Source organism: Mastomys coucha, unplaced genomic scaffold, assembly GCF_008632895.1.
Source record: "Mastomys coucha isolate ucsf_1 unplaced genomic scaffold, UCSF_Mcou_1 pScaffold8, whole genome shotgun sequence".
Classification (NCBI taxonomy): domain Eukaryota; kingdom Metazoa; phylum Chordata; class Mammalia; order Rodentia; family Muridae; genus Mastomys; species Mastomys coucha.
The window spans coordinates 28,504,878-28,519,862 of NW_022196914.1; positions in this window are offsets into that span (position 1 = coordinate 28,504,878).

Genomic DNA, 14,985 nt, shown 5'->3' on the forward strand with positions numbered 1-14,985 from the left:
TCTCTCTCTCTCTCTCTCTCCCTCCCTCCCTCTCTCTCTCTCTCTTTCTCTGAGTGAACCAGGTGACATGGGAAAAATTGGAAAGGAAGAAATCAACATATTTTTATTTGCAGATGATATGGTAGTATACATTGACTAGAAATTCTTCTCAGCAACTCTGACAGCTGATAAATACTTTCATCTGTGTACAAAATTAAAACAAAAAAATTCAATATTTCCAACCATGGTTGATTTTCTACTTGGAAATAATGCCCATCTATACTAGAGCACACCTCTGTCTCTCCTATTCCACACTTCAGGGCGTCTGTTTTTAGTGATACCTCCTGAGATTTGGAACATATATGACCATGTCTACTCTGATTTGCATGGAAAGAACTGCCACTGGGAGATCTCTGCTTAGCTTGCCCCAAGCCCCATTCCCATGGTGCATCTTTGTGATACCACAGTAGAAATGCTGGGCCAAGTATGGAAAGTGAAACTGGGATATTTGGAATGATCATGTGTACTCTTTAGCAAACCATTCCAACAGAGATACAACTTCACAGCTTCCGAACACCAGAGAAAAGTAAAGACAGGCACACAGTCCTTCAACTCATAGCATTATCCTAATACTAAACTTTCTGTAGAGAAAACTTTCAGATCTCAGAAAAGCTGTTCTCTATAGCAGCCCTGTATTACACACAGGAAATGCTATATATATATATGCAGTCACAACATATGTGTGGGACAGAGGAAAACTTGCTGGAGTTGGTTTTCTTCTTCTACCTAAAGATTGAACTCAGCTTATCAGGCTTTGTGACAAGCACCTTTACCTGCTGAGACATCTTACCAGCCTCAAACACTATCTGTTTCAGCAGCATTAGCAAGAAGAGGAAACTCTTCTTGGTCCGGGTACCAAAAGTACTGGCTTCCAGTCCTTCTTCCCCACCTTGCTCTGAGTGGACTGTTCTTTGCTTATTACAGTCTCGGATAAATAATTCAGGCAACTTCTTTCTTCCAGGAGTCTCCTGGCTCTTTTGTAAAATAGGAAAAACACTGAAAAGAATGCCAGATGGAAAGTAACAAACTTGGAACTTGGAGCTTTTGGTTCATTTTCTTCGCCTGGTAGTGGCTCTCTGGTTCTCATCATCTGAGAAGCAGGGACAAGAATGGAAATGCAAAGTCTGTGTTGATAAGGTGGGAAATTTAAGGGAATTGCAGAAAAATCTGGAAAACTTCTATGTTCTATGTTGGTTACAGAGTTAGGCTGTAGAGTGAGAGGTGAGCTGTAGAGCTGAGTCTAGTCAAAGAGGCAAAAGAACAGGGTAGTGTCCAGAAGAGCAAATGGATAACCATAAGGATGGCAGGTCTATGGGCAAACAGCAACTCCAATAGTCCACAGTAACAACAACAGGGGCCAACCAAAGCAGATACCCCTGAGTCAGCCATGATTTCTGCCTGTCAGTCCTTGATGTATACACTGGACAGCTGGATGACCAAGAAAATCATCATTGTGGTACTTGGTGTCATTTACTGTATGCAGCTTGAGTGAGGGAGTGGCGTCCTCTCCTTGCTCTGGTGTGTTCATAAGTTATTGAGCCTGGTTTCCTTGACACAATATACACTTCATGCACTTCTAAGGTCCCAATTTACCTCAATAAATTTATTGTCCCTTTTTGCTCCCAGGAACAAGCCATTTGTCATTCTCTGCTACACAAGTAGACAGATGTTGCCAATCACCTGTCTAGTAAGGTGAAGGATCATCTTCCATCATCAGAGTGAAGCCAAATGTTGCTTGTAAAACAGGGACTCTGAAAGCAATGCATATTCTGAAATCTTATTATACACTAACTAGAGCATGACATGGGCAGAGATCAACAGGAATATCAACTGAGACTATTATGATTTTACTATTAATGACTGAATAGAATATTCCCAACTAAAGTTAGTACATGAAATTGCTGTAATCTTTAAATCTCTTTCTTAGTTTTTATGTAAGCTCATTTTCTGTCCCAGGATCATTCATCACTGTCCTCATGCTTCAGTAGGCTGGCTACCTTCTTAGTACTTCCACGTTCCTTGTGACCTTGACAGCTTTGTGGGCTGCTGATTCAGTTGTTTGTAAAACACTGTTCAGCTTGGGGTTGACTGACACTTACCTGAAGGTTAGACAGGACTTATGAATTCTTGGGGTGAAGCCTGTAGTGGTTAAATGACTTTGTCAGCATATTGTATCAAGGGTAAAGGATATCACATGACTCAGCACTGCTGTTGTTCCTAGGGAGCTAGCTGGGATAGGGTTTGTCACTTTTCATCACTGTGAAGTTATTCATTCTCCCCTTCTTATTTGGCACTATTCGGAAAGCAAGCTACTATGCAAGGCCCATACCCAAGACACAAGGACTTATGTTCATACCACGCTCCACTTCCACGAGGACAAAAACCTCAGCATAAATTATCTTTTGATCATTTCTGCCTGAGTACATTGAGGTATGGGCTTATTTAATAATTTATTCATATCACTGTGTGTTTGTAGATATTTATTTATATTTTTGTTTATAACCCAATTGTTCATTGCTTGGTTTCTATTGCTGTGATGAAACACCATGACCAAAAGCAATTTAGGGGAGAAAGTGTTTATTTCGCTTATAATTCCAAACCACAGTTCATCGTTGAATGAAGTTAGGGCAGGCCTGGAAGTAGGAGCTGATGCAGAGGCCATGGAGAAGTACTATTTTCTAACGTCTCATTGCTTGTTCAGTCTGCTTTCTTTCTTATAGAACCAAGGACCACTGGTGCAGGGATGATACCAACCACAATGTCTGGATCCTTTCCTATCAATCACTATTTAAGAAAATGCTCTATGGGCTGATCTTATAGAGGCATTTTCTCAACTGAAGTTCCCTCCTTTCTGACTATTCTGGCTTGTGTCAAGTTGATATAAACTTGCTAGCACACAATCTATTTTGATGATCATATTACTTCAGCACATGTTGATGGAGAGTGCTGGCCCCTCTGCTTCTTTGACTTTTCTTTTATTGTTTACTAATATGCTTTGAGAACCTTTTTTTTTTTTTTTTTTTTTTTTTTTTTTTTTTTTGCTGCAGATAAGCTATTCTTATAGATGAGTTCTTTCTTACTTTCTCCTTATATTTTTTGGTTTTACTCCTATTGTCCCTAGCCAGCATAGGCTGCATAAAATACTGAATTTTCACCAATGGAAGCTCTCCTTTGGCATCAAGACATATTATTGAGGAGCAGGAGATAAGAAATCCATAGAGAGTAACACAGTTTGGTATGTTCAGAATAGACCATAGGTCAGTCACTACCAAGACTTTCCATCAAGGAACTGTTAAATATTTTATGTCTGTCTTGTCATTCCAGAGCCTTCACTTCTCTCAAAAAAAAATATTTGATGTCACTAATATTTATATATGCACAGAATCATGTACAGAAAAAGAAAAGCTATTGGCTTTTTAAAATATGTACTAGAATATTATAATGAGAAAAATTACTTTTGAGGTATAGTTTTGGTCTCTATTAATTTTATTATATATTATAAGAATAATGTTAAAATGTTACAAGATGGCCCTCCTGAGCTCTACCTTCCTTCTGGTTTGCTTCCCCACTCAAGCCAGATCAGGGACCTATAATACCCACTCACACCCTACAGTCTACATGTCTCTCAGGAGGTTGGCAGTAACCAAAGACACAGGTGAGAATCTCACCCAAATACCCACACCAGCTGAGATACCCATAAAGCCCAGCTGATCTGGATCTACCTGCCCTGCCAAGCTCCATCTTCCTTCAGGTCTGTTTCTCCAACCAGTCCAGATCATCTGCTCCAATACTTCTCCGACACCCTACAATTCTACAGCCTGCCTGCCTCCAAGAAGGTCTGCAGTAACCAGGGACATAGAAGACCTGCTCTAACCAGAGACACAGGAGGCCTACCCTAACCAGAGACAGTACTGCTTGCCTCCAAGGAGACCAGCTCTGTCTTAATCAGGGTTTCTATTCCTGCACAAACATCATGACTAAGAAGCAAGTTGGGGAGGAAAGGGTTTATTCAGCTTACTTTCACATGGCTTTTGATCACCAGAGGAAGTCAGGACTGGAACTCAAGCAGGTCAGGAAGCAGGAACTGACACAGAGGCCATGGAGAGATGTTCCTTGCTGGCTTGCTTCTCCTGGCTTGCTCAGCCTGCTCTCTTATAGAACCCAAGACTTCCAGCCCAGGGATGGTACCACCCACAAGGGGTCCTACCCCCTTGATCAATAATTGAGAAAATGCCCCACAGCTGGGTCTCATGGAGGCACTTCCCCAACTGAAGCTCCCTTCTCTGTGATAACTCCAGCCTGTGTCAAGTTGACACACAAAACCAGCCAGTACAATTGACCCCTTGTCAACTTGACACACAAATACATCACTATTAAGCCTCAACCCTTACTTTCTTATTCATCCCCAAGATCTAAAGTCCCACAGTCTTTATATATTAAAAACTCAATCAATTTAAAATGTCCAACATATTTTTTAAAATTCAAGGTCTCTTAACTGTGGGATCTACTAAAACACTTTCTTGCTTCAAGAGGGAAAAATATCAGGGCACAGTCACAATCAAAAGCAAAACCAATGTCTGGGATCCAACTCACAATCTTCTGGGCTCCTCTAAGGGCTTTGGTTACTTCTCCAGCTCTGTTCTTTGTAGCACACATCTTGTCTTCTGGGCTCCAGATGCCTGTACTCCACTGCTGCTGCTGTTCTTGGTGGTCATTCATGGCACTGGCATCTCTAAAACACTGTCTTCCACTGTAACTAGGCTTCACCAATAGCCTCACATAGGCTCTCTTCATGGTGCCAAGCCTCAACTCCTTTGCATGACCCGTTTAGTCCTGGCACATCAATTGCAACTGAGGCTGCATCTTCACCGATGGCCCTCCATGGCCTCTCACTGTACTGTGCCTCAGCTGCTCTTCATGACCCCTTCATGCCTTCAAAGCCAGTACCACCTGGATGACTCTTACACATTACCAAGTCCTGTTGCAGCACAAGGTACAACCTTGGCCATATCTGGAACACAACCTCTTTGTGTGCTCAGAAAACACTTCCCAGAAAATGTCACCTCAGTGATACTGGTCTCTTCTTAATCACCACTAATTTCTTAGCTCCAGCTAACCAGCATCAATAGTCCCAGTAATGCAAAGTTTTCACTTTAATAATTCTGGTATCTTGTTAATCACAGCTGATACTTCAGCCCCAGCTAACCAAAACAACAGAATCTTCACAATCAAAACAACAAGGCCCTGATAAGTCTTTAATCTTCCCTCTGAAATTTCACAAGCCAGGCCTCCATCTCTGCACTACTCTCAACATGATCTTTCAAGCTCCCACAGGACATCCCACAGAGTTCTTAACAACCAGGTTCCTCTAGCCAGTCCTCCCCAAAACATGGTCAGGTTGTCACAGGAATACCCCACTTCTGGTACCAATTTGTCTTAGTCAGGGTTTCTATTCCTGCACAAACATCATGACCAAGAAGCAAGTTGGGGAGGAAAGGGTTTATTCAGCTTACTTCCACATGGCTGTTGATCACCAGAGGAAGTCAGGACTGGAACTCAAGCAGGTCAGGAAGCAGGAGCTGACACAGAGGCCATGGAGATATGTTTCTATCTGGCTTGCTCAGCCTGCTCTCTTATAGAACCCAAGACTTCTAGCTCAGGGATGGTATCACCCACAAGAGCCCTACCCCCTTGATCACTAATTGAGAAAATGCCCCACAGTTGGGTCTCATGGAGGCACTTTCCCAACTGAAGCTCCCTTCTCTGTGATAACTCCAGCCTGTGTCAAGTTGACACACAAAACCAGCCAGTACAACCAGGATCAAAGATCTCTACCTGCCTCCAAGGAGACTGGCTCCAGTCAGAGACACTCAGGCCAGTTAACACCAGAGATAACCAGATGGTGAGAGGCAAGTGCAAGCTCATAAGTGATAGAACCTAATGAACTTCCCACCACAGCAAGGCCTGAGTACCCTAATGAGTCTGTAAATCAAGATAATGACCTAAAATCTCATCTCATGAAGATGATAGAGGCCTTTAAAGAGGATATAAATAACTCCCTTAAAGAAAACACAGGCAAACAGATAGAAGCCCTTAAAGAAGAAACAAATTCCTTAAAGGAATATATATGTATATTCTTTATATATATATATATATATTCATATTCTTTATATATATATATTCATATTCAAGCAGGTGAAGGATTTGAACAAAATGGTTCAAGAACTAAAAATGAAAATAGAAACAACAAAGAAAACACAAATGGAGGCTCCCCTGGAGATGGACAACTTAGGAAAGACATCAGGAGCTGTGGATACAAGCGTCAACAACAGAATACAAGAGATAGAAGAAAGAATCTTAGGCATAGAAGTTACCATGGAAGATATGGACACATTGGTCAAAGGCAATACAAAGTGTAAAAAGGCCCTAACCTAAAATGTCCAGGAAATTCAGGACATAATGAAAGAAATCAAACCTACAAATAATAGGGATAGAAGAAGATGAATAATCCCAGCTCAAAGAGCCAGAAAACATCTTCAACAAAATCATAGAAGAATACATCCCTAACATAATGAAAGAAATAGCCATGAATGTAAAGAAGCCTACAGAACACCTAATAGATTGGACTAGAAAAGAAAATTCTCTCATGACATAATAATCAAAACACTAAATGCACAGAACAAAGAAAGAATATTAAAAGCTGTAAGGGAAAAGGGTCAAATAACATATAAAGGCAGACCTATCAGAATTAGACCAGATTTTGCAACAGAATTTAAAAGCTAGAAGATCCTAGACAGATTTTATTCAGACCCTAAGTGAACATAAATCCCCAAAATACCTAGCAAAATGCTTAATCACCATAGGCAGAGAAACCAAGATATTCTATGACAAAACTGAGTTTAAACAATATCTTTCTACTAATCCAGTCCTACAGAGAATACTGGAAGGAAATCTCCAACACAAGGAGGGTAAGTAAGTATACCTAAGAAAACATAAATTAAACATTTCACAACAAACCCAAAAGAAGAAAATCATACACACATAATACCACCTCCAGCAATGAAAACAACAGGAACTAACAATCATCTGTCTTTAATATCTCAAAACATCAATGAACTCAGTTCCCCAATAAAAAGACACAGGCCAACAAACTGGAGCCAACAGTTTGGGGCATACAAGAAACACACTTCAGTGACAAAGACAGACACTACCTCAGAGTAAAAGGCTGAAATAAAGTCTTCTAAGCAAATAGTCACAAGAAATAAGCTGGAGTCACCATTCTGATATCCAATAAAATAGACTTTCAACCAAAAGTGACCAAATAAGATGCGGAAGGACACTTCATATTCATTAAAGAGAAAAATCTACCAAGAGGTAGTCTCAATTCTGAACATCTATGCCCCAAATGCAAGGGCACCCAAATACATAAAAGAAACTTTAGTAAAGCTCTAAACACACATTGACCCTCACACAATAATAGTGGGAGACTTCAACACCCCACTCTCACTAATGGACAGATCATGGAAACAGAAACTAAACAGAGACACAGTTAAACTAACAGAAGTTATGAACCAAATGAATTTAACAGATATCTACAGAACACTTCAACCCAAACAAGAGAATATACCTTCTTCTCAGCACCTCATTCATGGTACCTTCTCCAAAATTGACCATATAATCACACAAAAAAACAAGCCTAAACAGATACAAGAAGATTGAAATAATCCCATACATTTTATCAGATCACAACAACAAAACAACAGAAAGCTCATGTATTCATGGAAACTGAACAACTCTCTGCTCAATGATAACTTGACCAGGGAAGAAATAAAGAAAGAAATTAAAGACTTTATAGAATTCAATGAAAATGAAGACACATAATACTCAGACTTATGGGACACAATGGGAAAAAAAAGTGTTAAGAGAAAAATTTATAGAACTAAGTGCCTTCATACAGAAATTGGCGAGATCCCATACAAGCAACTTAACAGCACACTTGAAAACTCTAGAACAGAAAGAAGCAGACACACCAAAGAGTAGTAGACTGCAGGAAATAATCAAACTCAGAGACTGTGGGGGGCCGGGCATGGGGAGATAAAGGGGTGGGAGAGACCCTCATCCTGCCAGAGCTCAGAGAGACTGCCTTGGGACAGGTGGCCTCACTGGCCGCAGAACCCTGTTGTGAAGGGGTGGGGAGAGGCGCAGTCTCAGCTCCAACTCTCAGGTACCACAGATTGCTAGGTACTGCTGGGGTCCCTGGGCAGCATGGAGGCCAGGGACTACAGGTTCTTGCTCTTGGACATCCCAGACCGCTGTATGTCGCAGAAGAGCTGAGAACAGGTCCTTGAAGCTCTGGCAAGTTACTGCGGAGGAGAGAGTCTGGCTAGCTCAGGAGGCAGCAGCAGGCTGCTTGGTTGGGCTGGTGGCAGTGGCTGGAGTGCAGGGAGGTCTCCTGGCAGGAGGTTAGACTCGAGGCTCCTTCGAGGGAAACCTGCTGCATTGCTCCAGCAGGGACAGTCCATGGTTTTAGAGCTTTATTATAGAAAAGAGAGAGAGAAAGATAGAAAAGTAGAGGCCGGACATGGCCACATGGAGAGAGGGGAAAGGGACTGGGAGAAAGGGAGCAAGAGCTTAAGAGAGAGGAGGGGCCAAGCATCCCCTTTTATAGTGGGCTGGGCTCCCTTGCCGTTGCTAGGTAACTGTGGGGCGGGGCACACCTGCCTATTGTTAGGTGACTGTGGGGGTGGAGTCCAGTTAGAATACTAGGAGTTTGGGGCTTTGCCTTAACTTGACTGATAGCCACAGGATTATGGAGTTGAAAGCTTGTGGTGTCAGCAGCCTAATGTCTGGGGCATAGCTCACTGTTCTGTCCCTTGCAGAATTTTCTACTGGGTCTCTGGAGTAGGCCTCACACAACCAGAACACAGACTGCCTTTCACAGCCCAATGGAAATCAACCAGTTAGAAACAAAGAGAATGATATAAAGACCTGGTTCTTTGATAAAATCAACAAGATAGATAAACCCTTAGCCAAACTAACGAAAGGGCACAGAGACAGTAACCAAATTAACAAAATCAGAAATGAAAAGAGAGACATAACAACAGAAACTGAGGAAATTCAAAAAATCATAAAAACCTATTACAAAAGGCTATACTCAACAAAACTGGAAAATCTAGACAAGATGAATGATTTTCAAGACCGATACCACATAACAAAGTTAAATCAAGATTAGGTAAGCTATCTAAGCAGTCCCATAACCCCTAAGAAAAGGGAAAAGCCAGATGGTTTCAGTGCAAAATTTTATCAGACCTTCAAAAAGACATAATACCAATATTCCTCAAATTATTCCACAAAATAGAAACAGAAGGAACACTACCTGATTAATTCTATGAAGCCACAGTTACTCTGATACGTAAACCACACAGAGACAACAAAAAAAGAGAGAAGTTCAGGCCAATTTCACTTATAAATATTGATGCAAAAATATGCAATAAAATAATTGCAAACCAAATCCAAGAACACGTTAAAACAATCATATACCATGATAAAGTAGGTTTCATCCCAGGGAATGAATATATGAAAATCCATCAATGTAATATACCTCATAAACAAACTCAAGGAAAAAAGTCACATGATCATTGTATTACATGCTGAAAAGGTCTTCAACAAAATACAACATCCCTTCATGGTAAAAGTCTTGGAGAGATCAGGAATTCATAGGACATACCTAAAAATAACAAAAGCAATACATAGCAAATTAAATGGAGAGAAACTACAAGCAATCGAACTAAAATCAGGGACAAGATGTGCTCTCCCCATCAATTCAATAAATTATTCAAAGTTCTAGATGGAGCAGTTGAACAACAAAAGTAGATCAAGGGTATACAGAGTGGAAAGGAGGCAAAGCATCGCTGTTTGCAGATGATATAATAGTTTACACATGTAACCCGAAAATCCCACCAGAAACCTCCTATAACTGATAAAAACATCTCCAGCAAAGTGCCTCGATATAAAATTAACTCAAACAAATCAGTAGCCTTCCCTTATAAAATGATAAACAGGCTTAGAAGGGAATTAGGGATGCAACATCCTTCACAATAGCCACGAATAGTATAAAATATATTAGTGTAACTCTTACCAAGCAATTGAAAGATCTGTATGACAAGAAATTCAACTTCCTGAAAAAAAAAATGAAGAAGACCTCAGAAGATGGAAAGATTTCACATGCTCATGGATTGGTAGGATTAACATAGTCAAAATGGCTATCTACCCAAAAGCAATCCCCATCAAAATTCCAACTCAATTCTTCACAGAGTTAGAAAAAGCAACTTTCAAATTCATTAGGAATAACAAAAAACTCAGGATAGCAAAAACTATTCTAAAGATTAAAAGAACTTCTGGGGGAATCAACATCCCTGACCTCAAGCTATACTATAGAGCAATAGTGACAAAAACTACATGGTATTGGTACAGAGACAGGCTAATAGATCAATGCAATAGAACTGAAGACCCAGAAATGAACCCACACACCTATAGTCACTTGATCTTTGACAAAGAAGCTAAAACCATCCAGTGGGAAAAGACAGCATTTTCAACAAATGGTGTCGGTTTAACTGCATGTAGAAGAATACAAATTGGTCCACTATCATCTCCTTGTACAAAGCTCAAGTCCAAGCGGATCAAGAACCTCCACATAAAACAAGATACACTGAAACTAATAGAGAAGAAAGTGGGGAAGATCACATGGGCACAGGGGAAATTTTCCTGAACAGAACACCAATAACTTATGCTCTAAGATCAAGAATCAACAAATGGGACCTCATAAAATTTCAAAGCTTCTGTAAGGCAAAGGACACTGTCAATAGGACAAAATGGCAACCTACACCTTGAGAAAAGATTTTTATTAATCCTACATCCAATAGAGGGCTAATATCCAAAATATACAAAGAACTCAAGGTAGACTCCAGAGAACCAAATAACCCTATTAAAAAGTGGAGTACAGAGCTGAAAAGAGAATTCTCAATAGAAGAATCTTGAATGGCTAAGAAGCACCTAACATCCTTAGTCATTAGGGAAATGCAAATCAAAATAATCCTGAGATTCCATCTCACATGACAGCAGATGTTGGCAAGGATGTGGGGAACACTCCCCCATTGTTGGTGGGACTACACGTTGGTAAAACCACTTTGGAAATCAGTCTGGTGGTTTCTGAGAAAATCGAAAATAGTTCTACCTGAAGACCCAGCTACCCAAAAAAATGCTCCCACACAAAACAAGGACACATGCTCCACTAGGTTCATAACAGCCCTATTTATAATACCCAGAAGCTGGAAACAACCCAGATGACCTTCAACAGAATAGGATACAGAAAACATGGTACATTTACAAAATGGAGTACTAAACAGTGATTAAAAACAAGACTGCATGAAATTTGCCAGCAAATGGATGGAACTAGAAAATATCATTCTAAGTGAGGTAACCCAGACACAAAAGAACACACCTGGTATGTACTCACTGATAAGTAGATATTAGCCTAAAAGCTTACAATGCCCATGATACAACCTACAGACTATATGGAGCTTAGAATGAAGGAAGAAAGACCAGGGTATGAACACTTTAGTCCTGCATTGAGGGAGAACAGAATGATCATGGGAGGTGGAGGGAAAGGGGGACCTGAGAGGGAGGAGTAGGGAGACAAAATAAGGGGGGAAGTATCAGGAACTGGAGGGGATGTGAGAGTGGTACAGGGTCAGGAAATTGAAAAAAAATATGTAGCAGGGGAATGAGAAACTGGGGGATAGCCAATGGAGGGTCCTAGACACCAAGGAAACATGAGGCTTTCAGGACCCAATGGGGATAACTTTAGCTGAAATGCACAGAGAAAAGGGAGATAGAACCTGTAGAGACCATCTCCAGTAGATAGGCAAGGCCCCCAGTCAAGGGATGGGGCCACTCTCCCATCTCAAAGTTTTAAACCCAGAAATGTTCCTGTCCAGAGGAAGAACAGAGACAAAAAATGTAACAGAGGCTGAAGAAAAGGCCATCTGGGGACTGCCCCACCTGAGGATCCATCATGTCTGCAGACACCAAAATAGACATTGTTGGTACTTGCTGATAGAAATCAAGAGGCACTTGCTTATAGAAACCTGGTGTGGCTGTGTCATGGGAGGTCCAGCCAGCAACTGACACATGCAGATGTGGATGCTTGGAGCCAACCATCAGACTGAGCTCAAGGAACGTGATGGGGGACCTGGTGGAAGGACTGGAAGAGCAGAGGGAAATTGTAATCCCATTGAAAGAACAACATAGGCTGGCCTGAGTTCTCCCAGTGGCTAGACCACTAACCAAGGAGTGTAACTGCAGAGGGATGCCCTTGCCTGACAACAGTAGGAGGGGAGGTCCTTGGTTCCGGTGTGGTGTGATGCCCCAGCATAGGGGGATACTGGAGCAGTGGAGCAGGAGAGGGTAGGTGGGTGGAAGAGCACCCTCATACAGGCAAAGAGTAGAGGGAAGGGCAGATGTAGGGTGGGAGGTTGGTGGAGAGGTAACTGGGAAGTGGGATATCATTTCAGATGTAAACAAATGGAATAATTAATAATAATTAAAAAGAAGATTTTGACCAATATCATTATTAAGGTAACAGTCCAAAGGAGGGGTGAATAAATAAATATTTTTATATCAGAAGAAAATAATTGATTCTCCTTGCTCCTCACTAAATGGCACATTTCCTTTTCTCTGTTTCATCTATTTTTTACTCCCCACTCTGCATCAATAAGTGATATTTTGTCTTTGAAGGTCCTATGAGCTAAGGAAAAGCCAGGTGCCTCTCGTGGGTTCTGATCCTGCTCCACCCCAGTCCCACACACCGTTCTGGAGAGAATCTGAGCTATCAGTACACCTGCAGAATGACAGCCAGCCTCCCTTTCTTTTCCCACTATTAAAGTAAGCACTCATTTTCTTCTTTTCCCAGTTCCAGAGCATTTTTTTATAGTTCCTGTTCATTTAAGTTGAAAGATTGCTTTCCTTAGGACCAACCCAGGAACATACAATTTTCAGAGTCACAGTGTAAGAATTGCCAGGAAAGAGATGGCATTAAAAAGTCAGAGCTGGGAGAGAGAGAGAGATGAAGAGATGGAGAGATAGGGATAGTGAGATTTATTTTAAATAGACTGTCAGCCAGGCAGAGAGATTGCTCAAATGTGTTGTGAGTGTGACCAGTATAAAAGCCTCAGCCCCTGAAGCCCCAATATGCAAGGTTCTTCTAAGCTAATTAAAGATAGGAAAAGAAAAATGCAGAATAATTAATGTGGACGTGAGAGTAAAAAACAGTGGTCTAGTGCCCCACGTCCACCTGAGGTAATGACACTAGGATTAGATTTAAAGAGAAGGCACAAATAATGTCATTTACAATGACTCAAATATTGGAGTGAATCTAACCTAGGAAGTGAAAGACATGTATAGTAAAACCTTTTAGAACTAAAAACAGAAATTGAAGATGATACCAGGAGATGGAAAGACCACCTATGATCATGGATTGGCAGGATTAATACAGAGAAAATGACCACCCTACACAGTCAAAGTAATACACAGATTCAATGTAATCTCTGTCAAAGTTCCAACACAATTCTTCACAGAAATTTGAAAAATAATCTTCAATTTTATGGTAATATAAAATAACCAGTACAAATAATAATCCCATGAAACAATATAAACCACAACAAACCACTTTTATTTCACCAACCCAAATCTCAAGTAATACTGCTGAGTTATAATTATAAAACAGCATGGTATTAGCATAAAAGGAGACGCATTGATCAATGTGATAAAGTTGAGAATACACTCCTACAGCCACCTGATCTTTTTATTAAATATTGTCTTTATTTACATTTCAAATGATATTCTCCTCTCCCAATTTCCCCTCCAGGGGAAAAACAAAAAACAAAACAAAACAAAATCCTGTTCCCTTCCCCCTCCCCCTGCTCACCAACCCACCCTCTCCCACTTCCTGGCCCTGGAGTTCCCCTACACTGGGGCATAGAACCTTCACAGGATCAAGGGCCTCTCCTCCCATTGGTGACCTACTAGACCACCCTCTGCTACATATGCAGCTGAAACCATGAGTCCCACCATGTGTACTCTTTGGTTGGCGGTTTAGTCCCTAGGAGCTCTGAGGATACTAGTTAGTTCATATTATTGTTCCTCCTAAGGAGCTGCAAACCCTTCAGCTCCCTGGGTTCTTTCTCTAGCTCCTTCACTGGGGACCCTGAGCTCAGTCCAATGGATGGCTGTGAGCCTCTACTTCTGTATTATTCAGGCACTGTCAGAGCCTCTCAGGAGACAGCTATATCAGGCTCCTGTCAGCCAGCACTTAGGAATGGATACAAAAAATGTGGTACATTTACACAATGGAGTACTACTCAGCTATTAAAAACAATGAATTTATGAAATTCTTGGGGAAATGGATGGATCTGGAGAATATCATTCTGAGTGAGGTAACCAAATCACAAAAGAACACACATGTTATGCACTCTCTGATAAGTGGATATTAGCCCAGAAGATCAAAATACCCAAAATATAATCCACAAACCACAAGAAATTCAAGAAGAAGGAAGACCAAAGTATGGATACTTCATTCCTTCTTAGAAGGGGGAACAAAATACACATGGAAGAAGTTGCAGAGACGAACTATGGAACAGAGACTGAAGGAAGGACAATCCAGAGACTGTCCCACCTGGGAATCCTTCCCATATTCAATCATCAAACCCAGACACTATTGTGGATGCCAGCCACCTGATTTTTAACAAACAAACCACTACTACACACTGGAGTAAAGACCATATCCTTAGCAAATGGTGCTGGTCCAACTTCTTGACTGTAAGAAAAAAAGTACACCGAGGTATTTTATATTATTTGTAACTATTGTGAAGGGTGTTGTTTCCCTAATTT